The sequence below is a fragment of the Lolium rigidum genome, unplaced genomic scaffold (genome assembly GCF_022539505.1).
Source record: "Lolium rigidum isolate FL_2022 unplaced genomic scaffold, APGP_CSIRO_Lrig_0.1 contig_31056_1, whole genome shotgun sequence".
NCBI lineage: Eukaryota > Viridiplantae > Streptophyta > Magnoliopsida > Poales > Poaceae > Lolium > Lolium rigidum.
The window spans coordinates 1-8,234 of record NW_025900157.1 but is presented as its reverse complement, the minus strand read 5'-3'; the positions used below and the strand labels follow the sequence as shown (position 1 = coordinate 8,234).

The window sequence follows — 8,234 nt, the reverse complement described above, 5'->3', positions numbered from 1 at the left end:
GCTTCTGCAGAGCGGCCGCGACGGATTTTGCATCTCCTGTTTGGGGGAAACGGTGGCGCTGTTGCTTGCGGCAGCGGCCGTCCGTGTTTCTTGTGCACGGCGGTCTGCGGTTGTAGGGGCCGGCACACAAATCGTGGCCAGCTGGAGTGCGGGTGTGGAGAGGCAGGGCACGACGCTGTGGACGTGGGGTGCAGAGGGCGGCGGCCCGATCGTGGGCAATGGCGTGAATCGCGGAGTGTGTAGAGCACAAACGCACAGATTGGAAGGAACGCAAAATCTAATTCCTGCTGGGGCACTCCCTTGTCTTACGCAGTGCTCTGTCGTCTCGCGCGTCGGATTCTTATCTAGCGGCCTCAAACAAGCGGCCCTACCGGACAAACCAACGACACTCACGTCCCCGTTCCTAATCCAGCGTCGACTCTCTCCGTCTCTCGCTCCATTCCCCTCCTCTCGTCCTCGCTTCCGTCCTCCTCCCTCCCTCCTCCCTCCCGTCCTCCACCCCTCGATTCAGTTTGTCGGCGTCGATCTGGCCAACCAGAAACCACGGCTGAGTCCCCCAGGTTGTTGCGAGAAGCTGTGGAGAAGTTTCAATGCCGCGGCTCCCGCGGATTGATGATTCCGGTGCGGTGGTTCCCGTTGGTAGAAGTTGTTTCGGGGCTGCGCCTCCCCGAATCGTCGATACTGTGCCCGGCCGACCTTCGTGGGCGAGTCTGCGACGAGATTTGGCGTCGCGCCTGCGCGAATCGACGATTCTGAGGCCGCTTGAGCTGTCGGCAGAGAATTCGGGGAGGCAGAGCATCAGCTATTCGTAGTTCTGGTGAGTTATTCTACATCGCTTGTTCATAATCCCGCTAGTTGCTTCGATTCATCGCGTTTTGCTCGACTGACCGGTGTCGGATTCGCTCGTTCAGTATGGTTGTTCTCGACTAGGTAGACATGGCGGATCTAGTTTGGTGTGTAGTACTGGCTGTTCTCGTGTTGTAGTACACGGATGTGTTCGTATAGGTCATTTGTAGAAGATTTTTTGTTCGTTTAGGTGGTTTTCTGTGCAGTAATAGTTAAGTTTATCTGTAGTTTTTGCCGTATGTGATCTGTAGAAGATTTTTGTTCATGTACATGGCATGTAATAATCTCTTCACACGATGTATTTTTTGCCATGCTTAGTACTGATAGTATGCACGTATGAGTATAGAGCATTGTATTGGAGTATATACTAGGATTTTCAGTCTTTTAACCATGTATATTTAGGATGTAATAAAATGGCAATATATACAATAAGATAGTATGGCTACTATTATTTTAACTTCTGTCTAAATATACGGGATGTAAAAAGAAATGGCAATATATACATCATCAAAGTATGGCTAGTATTATTTTAACTTTGGTTTATATACATCTTGTTAGTATTTTGCTTTTTCCAACAATTTTTGACTCAATATACAGAATGTACAAAAATGGCAATATATACATCATCATAGCATACCTAGTATTGCCCTTATTTTAACTTTTGGTTTATATACATCATGTTAGTATTTTGCTTTTTTTCAACAATTTTTGATTCAATATACGGGATGTAAAAAGATGGCAACATATACATCATCATAGCACACCTAGTATTATTTTAACTTCTGTCTAAATATACGGGATGTACAAAAATGGCAATATATACATCATCATAGTATGTCTCCTTTTAAATTTTTTGATTCACTTTTTAATGTGATGTAAATAATTGTGGGTATGTACATCCTTTTTTTAGTATGGCTATTTTAATTTTTGTTGTTATTCATGCACGGGGTGTATATGTTTCCATCTTCCATACTATTATCAGGATGTTTTGTATGTAACAATTTCAACTAAAATCGTTTATATGTTGTGTGTGCTTACAGAATTTGTCCTTTTCTACAAGCAGACTTTTCTAACACCAGCGCTTGGTCATAATGGTATGGCAGATGGACTCCATTTTTTGGGTTCATGACTCGCTGTTTTTATCCTTCAGCTTATATGTGTTATTTTATGGTTATGCTGCAGGAATCTTCACCGCAAAACTTGTCCAAGGCAGGACAGTCGATAACTCGAAATACATTAAGATGAAGGAGAAGTTGCAGCTCCAGCTTAAAGTCAGTGCTGATGAAACAGAAGTGCACCAAGATCATCATATTGCATCTCAGTTACCAGAAACAAAGGAAGTTCCAACTGTAGGTGAGCATGGTGAAGGCGCAGCTGATGTTGGTGATGGCCTTGCAGGAAGTGTACCCTCTAAAAAAATAAACCAGGTATGCTATTGGATGTTTCTTTTATTTTTTGAAAGCCGATTACATTTTGTAATTATGCTTTATGTGAACGTAAGAACCTTCTCAATGAGAACTTTTTAATACATGGATGGTTGTGGTCCTCAATGAACATTGTGACGAACCATTTCTGACCCCTTCTCTTAACTCGGAGGCATGCTTTGCATTCAGTCTTCTGAGTTATGAAACGGTTCCGCTGCCTCACAGGTGGAACATCCTGCTTGTTTATGTCTACATTTTTTCCACTTTTGTTACATACAAACAGGCATTTGTCCTTCTGCTTGTCAATAGTAGGCATGTTTATCATATCTATTGTAGCACATCTTTGCTTCTTCCCAACTATCAAACAACATATCTGGGTATGGCTTTTATACTTGAGTTAGGCTTTGCGTAGAATGAATCCCCTCGGAGAACGCTTTGAAGTGCAAATTCACATATCACATATCCAGTGTCTTTTTCGGACCCCAAGAATGGATTAAATCGAAACGACTTCCCTGCTTGAAAATAGGGCCTTCTTTGTGTCTGTATGAATCTCTGACCTCCACCCGGTCTGTCGGGGCCTCAGAATGGTGTTGATAATGGTATTCTTCTTGTACTGGATTATTAAGGTCAATACCATGATCAGGAAACCAGAAATTCATCTGTACAGCTAGACAAAATAGAAACATTTACATTTTTCAGCATTTTTTTACATGTAAATTGTAAGAAGAATGTTAGTTCAAATTATTTCTTATGTTTCCAGTGTTGGTATTTTTTAGATATTACATGCCATGGTTATTTCTTTTCTTGTTACAATCAACTAGAAAAATAACTACTAATAACTTCTACTTTTGCTTCCTCTTCTTGCAGTTTCAAACAGTTCTGGGAGAAGCCTTGAAGAAAAATGATGTTTTAAAAAGTTCTGGGAGAGATTCCTACAGCCATGGGAGAAGCCTGGGGAAGTTTGTACATCCTGCTATGCTTTGTATAGGTTCTTATGTGCAAACAGATAGACATGATGATTTTGGCAGAGCACAGGTTCTACAAGTTTGATGTTTTTTCGCTATTCTAACACCGGTATGGTTTCCGGTGGACATGGACACGCTTCTCCAAGTTTAGTTCTATGTACATGCAGTTTTATCAGTGACTAAACTGATGCAACTATTATCCTGGTTACAAATATTAGTACATCCTAATTTCTTGCAACAGTACATGCTTTTTCTGCTGTTGAAATTGGTTGGTTTTCCAGTTTTCATAGTAGAACAGTGAGATTGTTCTGTAGGCTGAACTTATTTTCCTAGGATTTTTACATGCAAATAACAGATCTGGACTTGGAAGAAAGCAACGACTTGCCTATAACTTTTAACCTTTTCCTGGATTGGTTTGGCACTTCCCCTGGTGATGGATCTTCGTTGCCCTTCTTTTCCCTCCCGTTTCTTGGTGCACGGTGTTTGCCTGTAATTGTTGGTTCCATCACTTGGGGAAGCCATGGAGTTTTGGTTCCAATGGCTGCTCCAGGAAAAAGGGGGGAGCGGAGAAAGGAGAGAGAGCAGGTATAGGGTTTCTCATTCTGGATCTGGTTTTTCTTTTTTTTTTGAAACATAAGAAAAAAAACAGCGTGCCGATGCGGAGGATCTTCCACGACCTCGGCAAGGGATTCATGGCCGGCGTCGCCCCAAGTGGCATGTTCCCCGGCGGCGGCGCAGGCACCCGAGCCTTGAGGTCTCGCAGACGCGGTGGAGAACACCAGGGACCTGATTGCGTTTTAAACTTTTTTCCCAGGGTTTTTCTCTAAATGTTGTAGCCTTATCTCTCTTTCCCCTATCGTTTAGGGGTTCAGATGTAACTTTGTACCCACCGCCTGATGAATAAAGCTTCCATGGCCTCCGGGCCTCTACCCGTTCAAAAAAAAAAAAAAAAAAAAAAAAAAAAGAAAAAAAACAGCTGTAGCTCGTCGACCTGTTCTACACGGCGTGGAAGGAAACAGAAGCGGGATGCATCTTTCTTTTCGCTTTCTTTTTTCTGTTACCTATCGCTGTCACTTTCGGGCCCACTTTCTACTTTAGGAAAGTTTCTGATTCGGACATGGCCCATCGGGAGCACCACGTAAGACTATAGGGTCACCGCGCACTCCCTAGCCACGCCCTGGAAGGAAAGCCAGATTAGCGTAGTCAGTTTTGATTGGATTATGGTGGAGATCAAGGATCTAATCGCCTGGAGCGATGACGTCGCATCTGACGGAAGGAAGGAGGTGGGGAGAATGGAGAGATCGTGTCCGTATGATGTGATTGGATTGTATGGTGCAGATATAATTTTCCTACAACACTTCGTGCCTTTATAAGTAGTAGAGATAGAGAAAAGTAGCAAATATTAAATAAATTAGACAACAATTGAATAATTGCTTAGTGAAAACAACATCGATTATGATGGTACTACCTCCATCCTAATTTAGGATGTATATTAGGTTTGGTAAAAGTCAAATTTTACAAAAAAAAAATCAACTCTATGAAAATATATTATTTTTTAAATACAAAATAAATATAATATGAAAATATATTTCATGACTATTCTAATATCATTGAGATAATATTGTAGATGTTGATATAATAATGTATATATTTGATCAAAGTTTACGAAGTTTTACTTTAACCAAAACTAATATGCATCCTAATTTGGGAGAGAGGGAGTATATACTAATTCTAGGCGCGCAAATGCGCGGGCCACCAAGCTAGTTTTGACAAAAAGCATAGGAACACTAGCCTTTCGAGGCTTATTAAGATGCGAAACAATATTAGAAGTATCTTCACAAAAAACAATATGTTCATCTTCTACATTTTTAGTAACAAGTTCTTTTACTATTGCTACTACAGGTTCAACATTAATTTGCTCATCGGGTTCTGAAACTTTCTTTTTATTTTTACTAACAACAGTAGACAAAATAGAATGCTCCTTTACCTTAGGAGGGAAAGGCATCTTTTCAATATAAGGTTCAGGTAGAATGCCATCAGTGGTACTGGTGACCTCGACAACATTAGAAGGAACACTGCTAACAATGTCTTTATAAGGCGCATGATAATTACTCCATTCCCCTTTTGGAATATCATAATAAGAAGCAAACACCTTATATAGATTTGCAACATTTTGGGAATCAACTCCATAAATAGCAGTAGCATCATGGAAGTAATCAGTTTTCATAAGAGTTTTAATGCATTCATAATCATAATTAATACCTGACTTTCTTCCTTTATCATTGTCCCATCCTTCAGTATTTTCTTGAATGCGGTCGAGAAGATTCCATTTAGCTTCTTCCTTCATCTTGGTAAATGATCCATAACAAGAAGCATCCAATAAATCTTTATCATGTAGAGAAAGTCTCGCATAGAAGTTATTAGTAATAATTTTACTTGGGAGCTCATGAATGGGGCATTTGAGCATTAGTGACTTCAATCTCCCCCACGCTTGGGCAATATTTTCTCCATCTTGAGGCCAGAAATTATATATTTGATTCCGATCTTTATGTATCTCACTTGGAGGATAAAACTTGGAGTAAAAGAGAGGGACAATTTCCTCCCATCCAATAGATCGGCCATTCCGCAACAGCTTATACCACTCCGCAGCTCTTCCACAAAGCGATAATGAGAATAATTTCCTCTTCACTTTGTCCATATAGTAATACCTGCACACTTGATCAACTCGCATAATTCATGTATAAAAAGCAAATGATCGCCCGGATGGACAGTTCCATCTCCTGAATAGCAGTTATTCATAATACGTTACACAATTTTCATAGGTATTTTAAAAGGATCAACTTGAACTTGCGGCGATTTGTCCACTACCATAGCAGCGGTAGGAACAAACCTAAATAAGGAGTCCAAAGAAGAAGACTCCATCGCTGAAATAAATCAGCTAGCAGAAAAACAGCACTTATAGTAAAATTACCTTTACTGATTCCGCTCTTCAATAGCGCTTCACTCCCCGGCAACGGCACCAGAAAATAGTCTTGATGACCCACAAGTATAAGGGGTGTATCGTAGTACTTTCGATAAATAAGAGTTTCTAACCCAACGAGGAGCGGAAGGTGTTGATGAGCAGTTTCAATGGAGGATTCTCTGTAAACACCAGCAAACAGGTTTTCAGGGGTATTTGATATTGCAAATAAATAAAATGCGAGTAAATAAAAGGCGGCATGTGGTGACCCAGCGTACCACTGCATGGTGTAGTACACAAGTCGTTGACGTAACACAAGTGAAACACCGTTCCACTCATATTACATCCCTCAGAGTGGTACAACAGAAACATATGCGAGTCCAAGGTATGTCTATAGAAGGATACACAAACTGTTTACAAAAGATCAACATAGCCTCCTACTTTACAGTGAGGTAAAACTTCAAATAAAGCTCCAGAAGAACGACTCGTAGTCTATCTTATTGCTAACTCAAGCTTAAGAGCTACTTGGCTTGCTATAGAAATCTAGCTATTTAGGTGCTAGGATTAGGGAAAGGTTCCCTTCTAGTACTAGTCTAAGTTTCCACTCTAGCTGATGCAGAAGTTGACTCCATTGACTTCTTTGATTGTATTCTTCATCTTGTTGCAGTTGACTTCTTTGTCTTCGAGTTCCATGGTAGTTCCTCCTCCGGTGACTCCATAGCTAAGCAGGGGATTTAAGAGTGGGATGAGTACGAGCGTACTCAGCAAGTTCATATTAGGAAATAGGTGTATCATGCACTAGCTACAGCCATAGAGAAGAAAGTCATAGGCGAATGCAAGTTTTTATAAACATTTCTTCAAAAGGTTTATTTTATTCTGAAAACTATGCTCGTCAGTCTTCACAGGTTGAACAGAACTTCACGGAGTTCCTTTCCTGCCGCGTTCGTAGTTCCCTTCCCGGAATAGGGAGTGACTGCCACAGTTTGATGCCCTCTGCAGAGGTGCGTTAATTTTCCCATAAGAGAACTTATCCTTGATACCAATCGAGATGCGTTTCTCGTCCACACTTCCTTGGTGTGGGGCCAGGTGTAAGATCCAAGCCAATCACCGCCTTCTCCGCGACCCTGCATACCCACCCTTTTGTCCATCCGTACACCCCCGGTAGACATCTCCCGATCATACGGTTTTACCCCCGGTGTACTATGGACAATCCCTCATAGACGATAGAGCCTCTCATCCACACGGATGGGGATTTTAAAGGATTTCCCAACCTACTGCAGTGTTATCTCCAACACCCAGCCAGGCTCTACCAGGTCCTTTGATATGCAAGAGGGAAAAGATACAGCTGACTTCCCCAGAGCCATTATAGATCTTATGGTCAACGCGATATGTACGGCGCTAGAATCACTGGACGGCATTGGTAGTTAGTCCTAGATGAGTAGTGCCCATGCAATGGAACCTCCACCAATCAATACATACCATGGTTCCATTGCCCACCACATAGTCATATTCATAATTGTAAAGTAATACTTTGCTTTTCAATGCAAGAGTGATAAGTATAGTACTTTGCATATAGGTTGATAAAAATAATCAAATGACAGCAAGCGATGAACTTGCCTTTCTTGACTGCAAGATTATGCAGGCAAAAGCTTCGATACGTGAGAACTCCAAATTCTGAAATACCATCATCGTCCGGTAAGGACAATGTTTAAAGAACTAGCAAAGATGCTATAATGCATAAGATGAGATGCAATCGTCCCGAGCGTAACCTAATCTCGATGATTTAGGATAGATGAGTTGTAAAGATTTCTTTAGGGTGTGTTGCACTTTTAGAATAGTTCTCAAACAAGGTTAGGGTTTGGTTATATTAGCATCATAACCAAGGGATATAAGACATCATAACAAGCACACATATAAAGGACTTGTAGTTGAACAATATGTGAAAAGTAGTTGCGGAAATCACTCTCTACATACACGTGGGCGTCCCGGGCTTATCCTGGGCGTCCATTTTTGCTTCAAGATCTCACTAGTGGAAAACGG

At 41.2% G+C, this 8,234-nt stretch overlaps 1 long non-coding RNA gene across 1 annotated transcript; it reads left to right on the top strand.

Annotated features, from left to right (window-relative positions):
- Positions 1–452: 452 nt before the first annotated feature.
- On the top strand, positions 453–3,452 carry LOC124680934. The gene is made up of 4 exons (XR_006995632.1): positions 453–817; positions 1,887–1,940; positions 2,029–2,273; positions 3,138–3,452. It is a non-coding gene; the product is annotated as an uncharacterized LOC124680934 (long non-coding RNA).
- The last annotated feature ends 4,782 nt before the right edge of the window (positions 3,453–8,234 follow it).